The sequence below is a fragment of the Gymnoscopelus braueri genome, assembly GCF_963280865.1.
Source record: "Gymnoscopelus braueri genome assembly, chromosome: 18".
Lineage (NCBI taxonomy): Eukaryota > Metazoa > Chordata > Actinopteri > Myctophiformes > Myctophidae > Gymnoscopelus > Gymnoscopelus braueri.
In genome coordinates, this window is record NC_137618.1 from 20243820 (window position 1) to 20263759 (window position 19940).

The following is a 19940-nucleotide window of genomic DNA, read 5'->3' on the forward strand; positions in this document are numbered from 1 at the left end:
TAACATAAAAGAAATAAGTAATAGCAATAATTCAAGCAGTGTACCTCCACACATAGCACAGATTCACGTACTTGTACATATATACAGATATATAACCCCCCACATCCTCAATGGTCTTTCACACAATCATTTTCATATGTAATATCCATTTTAACCAGTATTTACAAAATTTGTCCATACAGAGTCTTACAGAATATGTTAGTTTCTCCATTTCGTATATGTTCTGCACAATGGCTATCCACTCCCCCTTTGTTGGTGAATTTTTGTCCAGCCATTTCCTGGTTATAGCCTTTTTGGCGGCTACCAGTAGTATTTTAAGAAGGTATTTATCTGCGGTGCTAAATTTGGTTGGTATGTTACTCAGGTAAATATTGGTAAAAGTACATTCAAGTTCAGAACCCATTATCGCGTTGATTTCTGATACGATCTCTAGCCAGTAATTTTGGGTTATTGGACAGTCCCAGAATATATGGAAGTGGTCAGCCATTGTCTTATTGCAATTTCTCCAGCAGTTCCCTGACTCTGGTGTACCTTTTTGTAAGTATTTTCTCCTTGGAGTAATAAAGAACCTAATCATGTTCTTCCATGAGAACTCTCTCCAAAGGCCAGAACTAGTGGTAGTGGTTGTTGTATTACATATATTCAGCCATTCGTCCTCTGTCAGAGTTATGCCTGCTTCTTCTTCCCATTTAAGTTTAACATAGAGGGTGGAGTGGTTCCTAGCGGTCTGTAGACTCGAATAGATTCTTGATACCAGTTTTTTGGTGATATTGCCTTTGTAGGCATCAATGAAAATATTGATGAGGTCTGTTTCGTTTTTCTCTACCGTTATGTTTTTGTCAAAATGATGCCTTAACTGCAAGTATCTGTAGAAATCCTGTTTCTCTAGATTATGGTTATCAATGAGGTATTGGAAGCTCTCCAAGCCTGTATTGGATGAAATCAGACAGTATGTTGTAATACCGTACCGATTCCACCGTTTAAATCTAGAATCCAGCTGTGCTGGTGGAAAGTCTTTATCATATGCCACCCATTTTAATAAACGTACCTCTCTTTCTATTTTTTGGTCTTTGCATTCTTTAAACCAAATATTTAGGGGGACCTTTGTCCAGTCGCTTATTTCTTTTATGTGCTGCTTCATGAGTGTTTTATCACCCAGCATGGCCTGGAGAGGGACATTCAGTTGGTCCAGTTCTATGTCCTTCCATTTAGCATCATATTCATTGTTGCACCAACAAACTAAGTATCTTAATTGTGCTGCTTTATAATAATCTTCCAGGCAAGGGAGAGACATGCCTCCCTTATCTTTTGGTAGTTGTAGAGTTTTGAAACGTATTCTAGGTTTCTGACCTCTCCAAATGAACCTGGAGATCATTCTATTCCAGTTATCAAATTGTTTCTTTGGAATTTCCACAGGTAGTGATTGAAATAGGAATAGCAATCGTGGCAAAATGTTCATTTTTATGGTCTCTATTCGGTCGTACATACCAAATATCAGCGGTACCCATCTATCCAAATCCTTTTGTATTTCTTTTGTGATTGGGTCATAATTATCTTTATAAATGTTGGCTAGATCTTTTGGTATATTAATGCCCAGATATTTAACAACCTCTGAGTTCCATTTGAAGTTATACTTTTTACATATATTCTCTTGTGGTGAGTAATTGAAGGAAAGGGTTTGAGTTTTGTTTACATTTAGTTTGTATCCAGAATATGAACCATACTTTTCAAGACAGGACATGAGTTTTGGTAGACTGGTATCGGGGTCGGAAAGTGTGACCAATACATCGTCCGCGTAAAGGCATATCTTGTGTTCTTTGCCGTTAAGTGAGACCCCAGTTATGGAGTCATCCTCCCTTATTGTCTGTGCTAGTGCTTCTATAAATAGCGCAAAGAGGGCGGGGCTTAAATTACAACCTTGACGGCATCCCCGTTCCAGGTTGATTACTCCTGATAGACTGCCGTTTATTTTAACTCTGGCAGTCGGCTGGTAATATAGAGTTTTAAGGCAATTTATAATTTTTTCGTCAAAACCAAGGCGTTGAAGTATCATGTATAAGAATTCCCAACGGCAAGAGTCGAAGGCTTTTTCCGCGTCTAAACTAATAGCTAAGAACTTTTCATTGCTTTTGCTCATGCCCTCTATCAAAAACAAGGCACGTCTGACATTGTCCTGTGTTTGCCTATTTTTTATAAAACCGGTTTGGTCTGTGTCGACTAGGTCTGGGAGTATGTTTTCAAGCCGTTTTGCCATTATTGAGGCGAACAGTCTGTAGTCTATGTTCAGTACAGAAATAGGTCTATAAGAACTGCATTCTGTCCTGTCTTTGCCCACCTTTGGAATCACAGATATTATAGCCTGTCTCCAAGACACAGGTGTCTCTCCGCCCTGGAGAACATGGTTAAAACATTTTTCAAGCATAGGTGTCAGTAATTCTCTAAATGATTTATACCATTCGGCCTGAAAACCGTCACCTCCCGGCATTTTATTTGTTTTCAGCCTGGATATAGCATTGTTGATTTCTGTTGCTGTTATGTCCTGAGTTAACCCCTTATTTTGTTCTGTACCTAATGATGGTAAGTCCAGGGATTCCAAAAAGTTTTGTACAAGGGAGGGTGCTGCTGCTTTAGGCTGTGTATATAATTTCTTATAGTATTTTTCAAATGAATGCTGTATTTCCTCTGTAGTGTAACTCGGCTTGTTGGTATCTGGGTCTTTGATTTTAAAAATTGATCTTTCAGTCTGTTCTTTCTGTAGTTTCCATGCCAACATTTTCTTTGCTTTAGGCCCATTTTCATAGTATCTTTGTTTTACATATTTAAGCTTAATTTCCACTTGTTTATCTAGAATCTTATTTAGCCCTTGTTTTGTTGCATTTATTTGTTCTAGTATTTGTGGGTCATTTGAGTCCACATGTTTTTGTTCCAAATTTTCCAACTCTTTTGTTAAGTCAGACACCTGTTTTTGTTGTAGTTTTTTATGTTTAGATGACCACATTATTAATTTTCCTCGAATCACACATTTCCCAGAGTCCCAGAGAACACTAGGTGTTATTTCCTCATTGTCGTTAAACTCTAAGTATTCCTTTATTTCTTTTTTAACATATTCCTGAAATTGGGGGTTATTTAGGAGACTTGTGTTAAGTCTCCATACTGTGTTTTTGGGTTGAACATCCAGGTTAAGCCTTAGATAAATTCCTGCGTGATCAGACACATCTTTGACCCCTATGCTACAGTCTATAATTCTATGTCTTTCTGTGTTGAACATAAAAAAATAGTCAAGTCTACTGTGGACCCCATGTGGATAAGAAAAGTAACTAAATTGTTTTGCTGTTGGGTTGAGATCCCTCCACACATCAAACATGCCTGTCTCTTTAAGTAGCTTTTTTACGTACAGTGATTCTGGGTTAATTTTTTTCCGGGGGTTTGAGGAGTCCTTAGTCTGTAATTGAATATTCCAGTCCCCAGCTGTAATAAGTAGGCCTGTAACTTCAGTAGCAATCAACTCAAAAATGTTCTTAATTAATAGTTTGTCTTGTCCTGGTGGTCTGTAAACGTTAAGTAGTGTTACTTCTTTAGAATCCAAAATCCCCTTTACCAAAATATAGCGTCCATCTTTGTCAGCTATTTGTGTGGTGGGTTGAAAAGTTACTTTATTTGAAATAAGTATTACAACTCTTGCATTTCCCTTGTTGTAAGATGAGTAGAATGTATTTTTAAATCCCATTTTTTTCAGTTTTTCGTGTTCCTTTCGTAACATATGTGTTTCTTGCCAAAAAATTATTTGTTGGTTTTCCCTTTTCATCTTAGTTATTATTTTGTTTCTTTTAATTGGGTTCTGTAGCCCGTTTACATTGAGTGTAATTATCTTATATTCTTGTTGTGCCATCTAATGTAGTAGAAGATTTTTTCATTGCAAACCCAGGTAGACCTTACCCTTTCAACATAACTATTTATAATATCGTGAAACATAGAAATAAAACGTGGAAATAAAAATAAACTTATAAAATAAATGACTTCCAAAAGTGAGGTTTCTTCTTTAAGCAATACCTCAGGTGTAAAGGGAAACCTCTGCGTTACAGAGGGCCTCTGTTGTGCTAACTGATTGCTGTGTTTCAGTAATTCAGTGCACATAATGACACTAGGTGGAGCCCTTGGCTTCCCAGACAAAAGGTCTGTATTTTTTTTTTCAAAGGTCTATAGTAGGGTAAATATCTCAGAACAATACTGATATTTAGTCTGGTTCAAAAATAATAATACTAATAATAGTCTTAATAAAACAAAAGCATTTCCAGGTTCCTACTGTCCTTCCCTTAGTGTTATTTATCAATTTTTACATTAACTGTTCGTTAGACAGTATGGGTAAACATCTCAGAATTATACTGTTATTTAATCAGGTTTAAAGTACAAAATAAAAATAGTCTTAATAAAACAAAAGTATTTCCAAGTTCCTACTGTCCTTTTCTCAGTGTTATTTATCCGTTTTTACCTTAAGTATTTGTTGGGCAGTATGGGTTGGTCTTACCATGTAGGCGGTTTTCATTGACAAAAAAAAAGAGAGAAAGAAAAAAAGGACAAAAAAAGTGACGTTCTAATCTGCGGTCGCTGCGGTGTCGTCCTTTGAACTCGTCGTCGCGGTGTGGCGGAATTCCTGAAGTCTCCGTACCACTCTCTCCCGTTGTGCTGCTCGTTTACGGTGGGTCGATTTGCCCACCTTTATCCAGGATGTTTTCTGCAGCCTCGCCAGGCTGTCTGCTGCTGTGGCGGTAGAGGTGGTTGCGTGCTGTTGTTCCTCGTCGTCATCCTCGGTCGCCATTAACCCCTTCTTCTTCAAATCCTCTTTCGCCTCCATCGCACTGTTGTAGGTGACGCTGGGGAATCCCGCACCGTCATAGAAGACTCGTAGTTTCGCTGGTGGGGGTGTGTGGAAGGGTATTCCTTTGTTTTTTAGAATCAGACGGAGCGGGGCGTATGCCATTCTTTTCTTCTGTATCTCCGGTGGATAATCATTGTCGAAGAACACTCTGTTCCCATTTAGAAGAACAGTTTTCTTCTTCCATGCGGTGTTGCGAACCAGTTCCTTAATCCTCCCGTCCATAAAGCACATCACGATCGAGCGGGGGTTAGAAGTAGGTGGTGGTTTAGAGGCGAGTGATCTGTGACAACGTATTATGCCAAGATCCATGTCGAGGGCCAACTCTGTTTTAATAAAGTTGTTAATAAACTCCATCATGTTGTTTCCCTCAGTTTCTTCTGCCACTCCGTATAGGCGTAGGTTAACTCTGCGGGAATGCATCTCCATCTCCGTTAATTTTGTACGCATGTTTTCTTGTTCTTCCACAAGCATGCATATTACCTCTTTGGCTTCAGTGCCCCATTCCTCCGTATCTGACACCCTTATTTGGAGTTCCGCCACGTTGTTTGCCGTGTCTTTTGTGTCGGAGACTAGTGTGTTGAGTTTGCCGTAGATCTCCTCTCTGAAATCTGCCAGATCCTTGCTCATTTGTTTGGTAAAAGAGTCTTTGAAGTCGTCTAGTTCGTGTTTAACGTCGGTCCGGATGGCTTTTATTTCAGCATGTATTGCGGACATACTGGCTTGTAGGCCTGACATGGCGTCCTGGTTCATTTCCGCGTCTTCGTCGTGTTTGTCGTCTCTTGTCCTTCTATCACTTCTATCTTGTCTTTGCGATGATTTACCTCTACTGGTATTGTTCTTTCCTTGGTTTTCCCCGTTCATTTTGTGTTTTTAACTCAGGGTATGTTGAAAAATAGGGGAATAAAATAGACCTTGTCTGGGAGCTCTTGAACTACACAGCCACTCCTGCTGGTGTCATACCGGAAGTCGACCAATGCATGCCAGGTCTGTTGGTTTGTCTCTCCTTCTTCCTCACACAGAAACACACACACACACACACACACACACACACGCACACACGCGCACACACACAGGCTGCATCAAAATGTCCCCGACTCCCCGGTTAACATTATTAATGACAGAAGTGAGTGTGCTTCGGCAGAGATTTCTGTGAGTTGCTGACTGAATGCGCTGACAGTTTCTGCACATGAATATGCATCGAGTCTGTCTAGTTCATGTGTGAAATTTAGCTTGTTTTCATGTGTTAAGCGATAGAGACCGAGAGAGAGTCCACAAGGGACAAAGTGGAGTGTGTCAGCATAAGAGATAAAGGCAAGTGAGTGGGTGAGGGGAGAGAGACAGAAAGACAGACACGTACGAGAACACAGACAAACTGACAAATGGCGACAGGTTGGGAGATGGCGCCTCATCGTCCATCTTATTTAACATGTAAACGGGGCTGTTGGAGCCGACGTGGGCTGGTCTGTTAACGAGGCGCAGCTGCGTGATAGATAGAGCTTTAATTCAGGATGGGAAGTGAACTGCAGGCCATGGGGAAGCATTAGTTGGTCAACGTGACACCTCCTCGCCATCCACGCATAACTCTCCTTCCTCCTCTTCTTCTTCTTTCCACTCCACCTCCTCCATTCGCCATTAGTAAGACAAGACGTCCCACTTTTAACAATCCATCCAGGCTCACTTCCCCCTCCCCCTGGCAGGGGATTCAAACGGCCTCCGTTTGGGTCGTATACCAATGGAAGAACCAGCCCTGCACTTATCCATCTGTCATCTGTCCATCCATCCATCCTGTCCGTTCGTTCCTCCATCGATCTATCCCTCTTTTCCTTGTCATCTTCATCATATTTCTTGCATCATCATCATCATCAATCAGCAGTAGTAGCAGGTGGACCATCATCATAGCTTAGGTTTTTGGTTGTTATCTTTCACATTAATTAAAGAGAAAACACATCTTTGGGTCGTGTGAAAGTAAGAACCAGCCCTTCATCCATCTCCTCTGTATAATTTTTGTCATAACTATTTCTCCTTCTTCGTCATCGTCAGCAGCAGGAACATTATCATTGTTTTTCTTCTTTGGTTGTTATCTTTGCCTAGTTATTAAAAAGCAGAACATAACACAAAGTGACTGCTAAAATCCTTTCACCTCTGACCAGATGAATAGAAGACACACTCCTGCATGCCATTTCTTCTTCCCCGCCTCTGTCCTCGCTCTCACCACGCAGCCATCCCGGCTAGTTACATCACTCACCGCGTCAACATTTCCAGTGGTGGAAAAAGTACTCACATGTTTTACTTAAGTAAAAGTATCAATACTGCAATGTAGAAATACTCTGTTACAAGTGAAAGTCCGTAATTTAAAATGTACTTGAGTAAAAGTACAAAAGTGTGTGTACAAAAGTACGCACCCACGCACACACGCACACACGCACACACACACACACACACACACACACACACACACACACACACACACACACACACACACACACACACACACACACACACACACACACACACACACACACACACACACACACACACACACCTCTCCTCTGCAGCTCAAACCTCCACCCCTCCCAACAGGTCTCATATATATATTCTCCATCCATCCAGCCCTCCCTCTGTCTCTCTGACACACTCATCCTCTCCATATCTCATTCTCACCATTCATCTATAGAGTGTCCTCCTCTCTGTATTCACACACTCTGTCACACATTCATTAATCTCACTCCTATAGATGATCTGCTTCTTCTTCTTCTCCTCAAACAACCAGTGGTGGAAAAAGTACTCAGATATTTTACTTAAGTAAAAGTAGCAATAGGTAGAAATATTCTGTTACAAGTAAAAGGCTTGTGTTCAAAATGTTACTTGAGTATAAGTACAAAAGTATTGGCATCAAAATGTACTTAAAATACCAAAAGTAAAAGTACTAAAATGTTTGAAAATAGCCAATCTACAAGCTCAAAACGCGTCGCGATGCGACGCGTTGTGAGCTTGTAGATCGGTTATTTTCAAATAGCCTATGCATAAAATAGGGCTAAAGTGGTTAATGTGTGTTTCATAATGTAATAATTTATACATGCAAAGTAACTAGTAACTAAAGTTTTCAAATAATTGTAGTGGAGTAAAAGTACAATATGTGCCTCTGAGATGTAGTGGAGTAGAAGTAGAAGTAGAAGTATTGAAAATTGGAAAAAACTGTACTTAGTTACTTTACACCACTGCAAACAACACTTCTTTCCTTCCTTCCTATCCCTCCACTCTTCTCTTTACTTGGACGGGCTTTAGGACAGAATGTAAGACATGTGATCCTTCTCCCATTAATTCTCTCTCTCTCTCTCTCTCTCTCTTTCTCTCTCCCTCTCTCTCCTCTGACAAACATCCATCCAATCATTCATCACTTGTTGTCAGCCTAACCGTCTATAAGGGACATCTCTCAAGAGTATCAGATATTGGTATAAGGCTATAGAGATGCTTATATCCTGTATGTGCCATTGAATATGTGGTTTTATCTGTGTGTGCGCGCGCGCGAGTGTGCGTGCGCGTGTGTGAGTGTGCGTGTGTGTGTGTTTTAACCACTTTTCAAACCATGTCGTTCTTATTTTGGTCATATCATTCATTATACAGTAGGCAACAAAGTTTCTAAATCTTTAAAAAATCATCAAAATCTTCCCCAATCGTCAAAATTCTCAAACATAGTGACGTTGGAAAATAATATGTTGTGATGCGGCGCACACAACGCGCCACATCTAAACAAGTGAGCTTGTATATAGCTTATTTTCACTATTCCTCGTACAACAAAGTATACAGGGCTCAAGTGTTAATGTCACTGTTAACCACATAAGCATATACTGTACATACTTCGTCGTACGATAAATAGCCGATCTACAAGCTCGCAACGCGTCACATGGTGATGCATTGCAAGCTTGTAGATCGGCTATTTTGGCTTTTCTCATTCAACATTCTATATATTTTCAGACATACTTTTAATTGCGTTCTTCCCTCTTTTTTTTCTTTCTTCTAACGGCACTGTTAAATCCCCCTTTCCTTCCCTCTATCCAAACACCTCTCCGTCCATTACATCTCTCATCCCTCTCTCTCTCCATCCATCCATCCATCTATCCATCCTGCTCCCTAGTGTTCCATAGGAGGGATTGAACAGCCGATGCAGATATAATGATGGTGTTAAACAGGCAGTCTGTATGCATGGAGGCTTGGCAGGCTATACTACACCCGGCGTGTGTGTGTGTGTGTGTGTGTGTGTGTGTGTGTGTGTGTGTGTGTGTGTGTGTGTGTGTGTGTGTGTGTGTGTGTGTGTGTGTGTGTGTGTGTGTGTGTGTGTGTGTATGTGTATGTGTGTGTGTGTGTGTGTGTGTTTATGTGCGTGCGTGCCGAGCATGAACGTGTGTGCGTGATTGAAAGATGGCAAAGTATGCAAGTGTTCCCTTTGTAAAGCCCTGATTATAGCCAGTGGTGGAAAAAGTACTCAAATGTTTTACTTAAGAAGAAGTAGCAATACTGCAATGCAGAAGTACTCTGTTACAAATAAAAGCCCGGAATTCAAAATTTACTTGAGTAAAAGTACAAACGTATTGATATCAAAATGTACTTAAAGAACCAAAAGTAAAAGTACTAAAATGTTTGAAAATAGCAGAGCTCACAACAAGCTCACAACACGTCGCGATGCGACGCGTTGTGAGCTTGTAGATCGGCTATTTTCAAATAACCTATATATAAAACAGGGCTAAAGTGGTTTATGTATGTTTTATAATGTAATAATGTATATCTGCAAAGTAACTAGTAAATAAAGTTTTCAAATAATTGTAGTGGAGTAAAAATACAATATTTGCCTCTGAGATGTAGTGGAGTAGAAGTAAAAGTATAGCCAATTGGAAAGACTCCAGTAAAGTAAAAGTACCTAAAAAATGTAGTTAAGTACAGTGCTTGAGTAAATGTACTTAGTTACTTTACACCACTGATTATAGCCTATACTTCGTTGTGCGGCGGTGTTGCACGGAAGCAACGCCTTGTGAGCTTGTAGATCTAGCATGGAGCATACATGAGGCATAAGGGCATATCACTCTGATTATAATCACCTTGTTCAGGGGCCTAAATCACTGTGTTTGTGTGAGCTCGTGCACGTGCTCGTGCACATTGAGAGGACACATACAGTGCATTTCCAAATTCTGTATCCCTAGTCGTATTATTGGGACTATGTGGGCATTCTGGGCAAACAAGGTGATGATGTGCGTGTGTGTGTGTGCGTTTGTGTGTGCTCGAGCGTGCGCGTGCATGTGTGTGTGTGTGTGTGTGTCCACTGATGCATCTTTGTTTTAGAAATGCTAATCAATGTGTTTTGCTTGCAGATGTTCCAAATGTGAAAATCAGAGATATGTGGCTGTAGCTGTGTGTGAATACAGTCCTTGTCTGTTCTCCACAGTGTATGCATATGCATACAGTATGATAATACTATGTATACATAGTGATATGTTTATGACCACCAGTCAATTACAGGAGAAAAATGGAAACGGAAAAATCCACCAGCTGCATACAGTATATTCCAACCATGGGGACTGTAAAACTGAGGAGTTATGATTATGTGTGCACAATGCATATTAGAAATAAAGAATGAATTACATGTGGCAGAGAGAGAGAGAGAGAGAGAGAGAGAGAGAGAGAGAGAGAGAGAGAGGGGGAGAAAAATGGGGAGAGGAGGGGGGAGTGTGAGTGTCTGCATATTAAACTTTTTGTCATTAATCCAATGCATGATCCATCTTATCTTGTATCGTACATGTCTATTTGTGTGTGTGTGTGTGTGTGTGTGTGTGTGTGTGTGTGTGTATTCATCTGTCTTTCTCTCCCTCTCCACATTGTGTGTATACATCTAATCTTTATGCAGGGTGAGTGGGTGGCCTGAGTTTGAAGAGAAGAGAAGAGAAGAGAAGAGAAGAGAAGAGAAGAGAAGAGAAGAGAAGAGAAGAGAAGAGAAGAGAAGAGAAGAGAAGAGAAGAGAAGAGAAGTCCTTTCATTTTCATCTCATTTAATTTACCTACTGTAATGCTATATTTTACGGTGATGTCACTTGGCGAAAATAGAACATCAATATGACCTGAAAATAAAGAGCAAACACAGCAGCAGGCATGTCCTATGTCCTTTAAATGTAAACAGGGTGGAGTTGCTCTCCTTGGTCAGCAACTGACTGACCGCATGATGAGTGGGAGTCAGTGTTTTGTCCCTGATCAACAGTGCCACCTAGAGACAGAGGGCAGTATAGGAGCACTTTGTCCATACTTTTACTGTTGTAACCATTGTAGCCTATACTGATGTGTTTATTGTTGTGGGTTTGGGGTCTTAGTATACGCTATTTATGGGTTGTCTTTGTTAGTTTGCAAGACAAGAGGGAGCAGCTCTTTGCACGCGCACACGTGTGTGTGTGTGTGTGTGTGTGTGTGTGTGTGTGTGTGTGTGTGTGTTATTGATCACTACCAGTCAGCCACACAATGATGAGGTGCTCTGAGCAACTATTGATTACCGTCATCATTTATGATCATTGTAGGAAGTATGAACACACACACACACACACACACACAAACATACCATTAATCAAGCTGTGCCACAAATCAACATGTCTATAAGCCATCAGGTACCATCACTCACTAACATATTAACATGCACACTCGTGCGTGACACACACACACACCCACCCACCCACCCACGCACACACACACACACACACACACACACACACTTCGAGTTCTGCTGACCCATTACCCAGGGTGGGACATATTGCATCAGTGCTTTCAAGGGAGTGAAATGCTGAGCTGCAAGAAGCGATCAAAGATAATATCTTCGATCGCTTTGTGCAGCTCTGCATAAAAAACAGGACTATATTATATAAAGTATCCTATACGTGGTCTTACAATGCACTCATTCCCTTTTGTGTTGATATATGGTATGCAGCTTAAAAGGCTCAAGCTTCACAGAATGGTCTGCAGGTTCTACAGGGCAGGAGGAATGCCTTTGAACGGCGTTTCCCAAACAGTGACAGTGGGTAGCGGACCCATTTTTATGGGTTGTATTTACTTTTTCAAAACTTTTCATGAATTAAATGGAAATTCAAAACATTTTCAAAAGAATTTCATAAATAAATAAAAGAATCTAAGAAATTCAATATCAGATCTATCAGAAAATAGCAGATCTACAAGCCCACAACGTGTCGCATCGCGACGCGTTGTGAGCTTGTAGATCGGCTATTTTCACTATAGCTTGGGTCCCATGCAGAGAGACTCCTTTGGGTCTCAGGCTAAAAAGTTTGGGAACCACCGCCTTAGAAGTTATGGCCAACAGTCGAGAAGTGCCGACGCCCTGTAGTTCACTTAAACCGTACATCTGGTGTTGAAATTGCGCGGTCACATTATAGCCGCCGTAGGAAAAAGCAGGTTTAAAAGAGGTATAGTGAAAACGCAGGCTCTGTGTGTGTGTGTGTATGGTTTTTACATGTCTACAGGAAGCCATATATAATACAAGGTGCTCTGAGCTTCATGCTCTGGCAGGGGTGAGATTGTCCAGAGCCAAAGACATATAGACCCTCTAAATAAACTACTCTAACAACACGGGATGGTGACAAAACATCACACACACACTCTCTCACACACTCACACACTCACACACACTCTCACACACACACACACACACACACACACACACACACACACACACACACACAAGTAAGAAAAGCATCATATGAGAAACGTCCAGCGGGGCATTCTGTGTGTTCCAGCGTGTTAGTGAGATATTGCCTATTTCCTGTTTTGATGGCAGAGTCATTTTACAGGCGGACAGAGACACAGATGGCCCGGTCACCTCTCTGTGATGGTCTGTGTCTGACTGGCGTGATTGGTATGTGTGGTGTGTCTGTCTATATCCGTTTGTCCTTCTGAATCTGTCCGTCTGTCAATTTGTGTTCATTTTGTATACTAGAAACTATGACGAAAAATGTTCGTCGAGCACCTTTTTTCACTGACGAAATCTAAATTGAAACTAAGATATGAGGACTAAAACTAAGACTAAAACTTTTCAGATGACTAGAATATGACTAAAGCTACATGAAATTGTAATGTCAAAATGAACACTGCTGTCTGTATTGCTGCCGTCTTCCCTCTATGTCTCGACAACTGAGAGTTTCACCTCTTTCTCACCTCCCTTTCTCTCAGTTTAGCAGCAGGAAAAGAGGATGCGTGGTGTTTTGAAAGTGGTGTCTTGAGTGAAGTGTGCAGGTCGACTCTCGAATAGCATTGCCAGATCTTGCAAGACAAACAAGCGGCCAGTTCTACAAAAACACGCCCAAAAGAAGCGACTAGGCCTCATGATCACACACGCACACGCACACACACACACACACACCGCAAATTGATCAGCTATTTGAAAATAGCCGATTTACAATTCTGAAAACATTTCTGAAACATTTTAACAACACAAATCTTGTATGGGGGTCCCTGGCACAAAACCTGTTCAGATGGTGGTCCGCAGACAAATACATATTAATTTGGGGGTCCTTGACATGAAAATGTTTGAAAACCACTGGTTTAAACAACATTAGGAAGCAAGTCCAAATAAGCAACTACACTTAAGAAACAAGGCCCAAAAAAAAGCAACCCGCAACTACCAATATTTTCAAAATACTTTACAGAAAAACAAGTCGCTTATAATAAGTGGACATGGCAACGCTGCTCTTGAAGCTGCTACGTGAAGCTGGAGGAAGGGAACCATTCAAGGGTTCATGGTTCAAGAACACTCAATTGTCCGTGACTGTACAGCCTGTTGATGGGTCAATGAGGTTGAAATACCAACCAAGTTAGCCATAGTTAGACTAGTCAGTATGTATACTTGTATCAATGGACAGAACAATGGAAAGAATGCTAGAACGATAGATCAGAATGATAGATATAGACTGTACTGTAGGTAGAACAATATGATAAATAGATATTGACAAAACGACAATAGAGAGAATGACAGAACAATATATTTACAGACTAGCAGATAGAAGTATAGAGCGGTAGACTAGACAGTTAGATATGTCAACAGAACCTTTGATGGAGAGAGAGAGAGAGAGAGAGAGAGAGAGAGAGAGAGAGAGAGAGAGAGAGAGAGAGAGAGAGAGAGAGAGCGAGAGCGAGAGCGAGAGAGAAATAGAAATGGACATAGCAAGACAGAAAGACTGACAGGAAAAGTGAGAGAAAGCGAGTGATGAAAGATAAAGCAGTGGAAAGAATGTCAGCCCACTTTGAGTTGAGTGCAGACTGGCCTTGGGTGAGAGCAGGGCCTTCCTGGTGAGGCCAATGAAATCAATCAAACTCCTCCAGGCGAGCGTGTGAACTGGGACGAGAGCAACAGAAAAGATGTTCATGTTTTCATAAGTGCACCACGCCTAGACACACACACACACACACACACACACACACAAACATGGTGGCCCCTAGTGTGAAGAGCACCACACCTATACAGACAATCAGGAAGGAAGGGAGGTAGAGAATGCAGCCCTGTGTGGACTGTAGTGTGTGTGTGTGTGTGTGTGTGTGTGTGTGTGTGTGTGTGTGTGTGTGTGTGTGTGTGTGTGTGTGTGCGTGCGTGCGTGCGTGCGTGCGTGCGTGCGTGCGTGCGTGCGTGCGTGCGTGCGTGCGTGCGTGGAACGAATAATGGTTTAAAATATGACTACCCCTGTTTCCTGGGGTCTATCTCTGGCGACCAATTCTTCCCAGACGCTCCCGTCTGCCTGCTTTCGTCTCTGACTGTATGTCCGTTGGTCTGTCTGTCTGTCTGTCTTCTTTCTCCCGCTTCACAGACATCAATGTACTGTATGCAGCCGTCAGGTACTGTATACACCACAATACAGACTGACACTGCAATGAATAGCCACGATTAAGCACTTAAACTTACTTGGTTGACCGGGGTCCCCAAGACTGAGGTCTGTAATGGCCCCCTCCCTTTCCCCCTCTACAACAAATCTCTTTGCAGAAAACAGGTGATCTATATAAGCTCACAACGCGTCGCACTGCATCGCGTTGTGAGATTACCAAAGGATTACCAAATGTTTACCTATTTTCGATGGATGTTCACCTATTATGACATGTCCAGATTAGGGACATTACAGCCATGTGGTTAATAATCCTGTTTATTTTATTAGTACATTTTCTGTGCATATATGCAAGCACATGCAGTGGTTTATACACAAACACGCACGCACCTACACACACACCTCCTACTAGTTATACTCAGTACAACTATCATGTCTCATCCTGACCCAGCACTCTTATTGATGACTGGTTGTAATGACGAGGACATGCAGACGATGGCGCCATCCCTATTGATTACCCATGACAGTTATAAAACATGGCATAATTCCCATTGATCGCCAGTGACAGTCTGTAAAAGAAATGGTGTCATCACCATTGATTAGCAATAGATGTATGTGACATAGATGTGTCTTGGTCCACAGCAATCTCACCCACACACACTCTTACATTTATCATTTTAACAGCAAATAGTTCACAGGGAAACCCACACGCATAATGTGGATGGGTTGATTAGTTCTGCCAACTTGCTCATTCGTTAGAAATCCAATCTTACGTCTAATTCTGGGCTACAGAATAGGATTCTTGACACTTAAGATGCAGGAAACCCAGTCAGAACTTAAACTCACTGTTGAAAAGTCATTTGTGTTGACGTTATGAGAAATAAGTATGGAGGAAAGGAAGGACATTGGCCAACGTCTCCAGACAGACAAGAAACAATTAGTTATCTTATCTTTTGATGGAGAGAGAGAGAGAGAGAGAGAGAGAGAGAGAGAGAGAGAGAGAGAGAGAGAGAGAGGGGGGGCAGAGTTAGACCCCCATCTTGTTGGAAAGACAGCAAGTTGCAACACAAATGATCTTCCATTAAAATGTATGTGAAATGACCCACATTATATGAGGCTGAATCTGGTGAAAAAACATGTCCACCCTTTCAGAGACAAAAACATAACTTTCCCTTCCATTTCAGCTTCAAACGCCAGGAAATCGAACCCTGTCTGCGATGGGTGTATTCATAGAGAGTTCACGAGAGTCACGCCGTATTGCCTCACGCTCCAGTGCACTCTTAAACCTGAATAAACACTGTTTAACTATTCCCCTTTACATGATTACTGTGAATCTGTCAACGTGGACTCTATTGTTCTGACATTTTTTCGCCTTACTGTCTTACCATCAAACACACATTTTATAGATCAAGCTCTCTGTCCTCTCTCTCACTCCTCAGGCACACACACAAACACACACACACACACACACACACACACACACACACACACACACACACACACACACACACACACACACACACACACACACACACACACACACACACACACACACACACACACACACACACACACACACACACACACACACGGTAATAGCAACTGTAACACCTGGAATTCGAACCTGCAGGTCTCACACATGGAAGATCAAATATCTAACGCTCACACAAGAGGGAATCCACCCTTGGGCAGGGGAGATATAGTTGGGCATATGAGCTTCAGGCAGGGCTATTTGTAAACTACCCTGCTGTCACTATATGGTCTACATTTCTTAAAAGAAGAGTAGGGAGACCACCTCCGACCAACACAGATGTGATAGTTAAATCACAGTTTATTCATTCAGCTTTAAAGATTAATTAAAAAAATATATATATATATATATTGCAGACAGGTCAGCATATCTAAAATAGTTCAAAACAGTGTGAGCATTTCTTGGACATGAGGTCAATACTGTATATACTGTATATATACTGTATTTTTTTTCACAGACTACCGTTGACATGGATTTAATCTTAAACATTAAAAAAAAAGAATCTTAAACATAATTTATGCTCCGTGGTACTACAGTACGTTGAAAAATAGCCAACAAGCTCACACTGTGTCACATCCGAGCGGTGTGAGCTTCAAGGTCTGCTATTTCCACTGTCGTACCTCGAAGTATAAATTGGGCTTTGCTCTCTGGGGGAGAGAAGCAGCGAGGTCCACGGCGGATCTGTTCTCTGATGACATGGCTTTCTTCCAGAACCCAACCGGGCTTATAGGTCTATCGTTTCTAAGTTCCGAGATGATAAGAAGACTAGCCTGTTTTAATGAGCCGGTCTGACAGGACAAAAAGATAGAAACTTCTCATTAAGAGTTCTCAGTTGGAAAAGTTCAACAGTTCCCTGATTTAATGACTTCTTTTTTAAGAAGGTCTCTCTGCTGAATTTTATCATTTTGCCAAAAAAAGCACCTCTTTGTGGCTTCCAGGTTGCTCACTGTGGTTGGGGACATGACATGCTCACAGTGCAGTGGGTTTGAGGACAATTTATGCACACACACACACACACACACACACACACACACACACACACACACACACACACACACACACACACACACACACACACACACACACACACACACACACACACACACACACACACACACACACGGCACACAGTGTGGAAATACCTACTGTACACCAGCACACATCACTATGAAGCAAAACCCAGTTCCTCCGTGTGTGTGTGTGTGTGTGTGTGTGTGTGTGTGTGTGTGTGTGTGTGTGTGTGTGTGTGTGTGTGTGTGTGTGTGTGTGTGTGTGTGTGTGTGTGTGTGTGTGTGTGTGTGTGTGTGTGTGTGTCTGCTTATTATTCTCTTGGTCCTCTGATTGTTGACCTCTCTTTCGGTCCTGTTGAGGTTTAGTGTCGGCTAGCATACCACTCTGTTTCTGCTACTGCTCACACATCTATAGGGACCTCAACGCACGCACAGCACACACGGACGCACCACACACACACACACACACACACACCCTTTAGGGAACAACATATTCCCTGATCCATCACTCACCCTCACATAACTTATTCAACTGCACTATGTCAATGTCACACGTTCAATGTCAGTGCCTGTGTGTGCCTGTGCCTGTGCGTGTGCGTGCGTGTGCGTGTGTGTGTGTGTGTGTGTGTGTGTGCACACGTGCATGCATGCGTGTGCGCTTCTGGTGGCATAGCAGTCACTGAGGCAGCAGGGGTGAATACACTCTGGACATATAAATCTCAAAGACATACATAGCATGTGGGAGAGAGAAAGACAGAGAGACTGAGACAGACAGAGCATGATGTGAGTCTCCTTATTAAGGGAAAGCCAGTTACTCCATATCGAAGAATACACAGAACCATACTTACACAAAATAAATTATGTACAGGGTTTTTAGGGGGGGGGGGGGTGGTACGAAAGGAGTGAACTTACATAAATAATCAACTATCATCATTATGTTGACATGAGAGGAGGGGCATCACATTATGGAATATCACCCCACCCAATCCCATTAGACCAAGTCTTATCCAAATGGCTTGTTTGACAAGGTAGCAAGACTAGCATCGTCACAATTGATAGGAAAATCACACAAAATAACTATCATTAATCGTTATTTTCACATACAGTCACACATGCACTCACTTGCGCACACACATACGCAATGTGTGCACATTTTCAGCACTCAAACTCTGTGAACCACAGAAATATTCCCTCACACACACACACACACACACACACACACACACACACACACACACACACACACACACACACACACACACACACACACACACACACACACACACACACACACACACACACACACACACACAATCATTGTTCCTTGCCAAGGAACATTTTGAGTGAAAACAGCGTGCTCCATATTTATCAGTTTCCATCTTAATGATGGCTGATTCAATCAGGCTGTGGAGTTAAAGACATTCAGATGTCGCTGCAGAAACAGCAGGGCAGTCCTTTTCTTATACCCTCAGAGTTAAATTAACACAGAGAGGATGTTACTGTATAATTTGATCCTACAATCAGTACAGGTCCTCTTAAAACAATGGTAAAAAACGGCTTTACAGTGGTGAGTTACATAGTAAATGGTCTCCAAGCCTGGCCTGTATTACCAGATCTTTCAAACAATGTCTCTGGGAGTGCAGAGGAGAGGAGAGGAGAGGAGAGGAGAGGAGACTCCACTACAAATAATTGTAGTGGAGTAAAAGTACAATATTTGCCTCTGAAATGTAGTGGGGTAGAAGTAAAAGTATTGAAAATTGGAAATACTCCAGTAAAGTAAAAATACCTAAAAATGTTACTGAAGTACAGTACTTGAGTAAATGTACTTAGTTACTTTATACCACTGGCAAAATGACATCTACCTTTTTGCATAACTCCTTTTGCAGATGAAGATACATCTAATAAAGTCACATTTAAGCTTTACTTTCTGACCAAGATGTACTTTTGTGTCTCCAATGCAAATACAACCATTCATTACAGTAGAATCCCCTGCAAAGTACAAAGCTCTTTTTTTGGACAGAAGCTGTTTCTTCTTTTGTTGTTTTTGCAAGGCTATAAAAACAGACGTGTGTGTTTTGATAATACAGTAGTTCACAATGAACAAGCGGTCCAACACCATACAGTGGAACACTACTGCCCCCTGCTGTGGAAATATGGAACATATTTTACTTCACACAACGTTGACACTATTGATTAGGCCTATGAGTAAATAAACTAGAAAATGTGCTCAACATACAGTAACTTTTACTTGAATACAGTTTGGTGTGACCAGAGGCAGTGAAATATGAATATAAAGTCCACAGTAGTAAGCTATAAATGAGCAAATATCTAATATATGAGAGAGAGAGAGAGAGAGAGAGAGAGAGAAAGAAAAAGAGAGTGAGAGTGTGACAGTGTGTGTGTGAGAGAGAGTGAGTGTGAGTGTGAGTGTGAGTGTGTGTGTGTGTGTGTGTGTGTGTGTGTGTGTGTGTGTGTGTGTGTGTGTGTGTGTGTGTGTGTGTTTAAAAGGCTAACCATAAGCTGATAAATAAATACAATGGTGGCACTTACTTTATCTGTAAACGAAGTCCATGCATCTATTCCCCTGGACAAATATGTCAATAACTTTATTGTAAAAGTCCATGTCAATGTTCATAAGTCTCTAATTTTCAATGTAAACAAAGAGCCAATTAT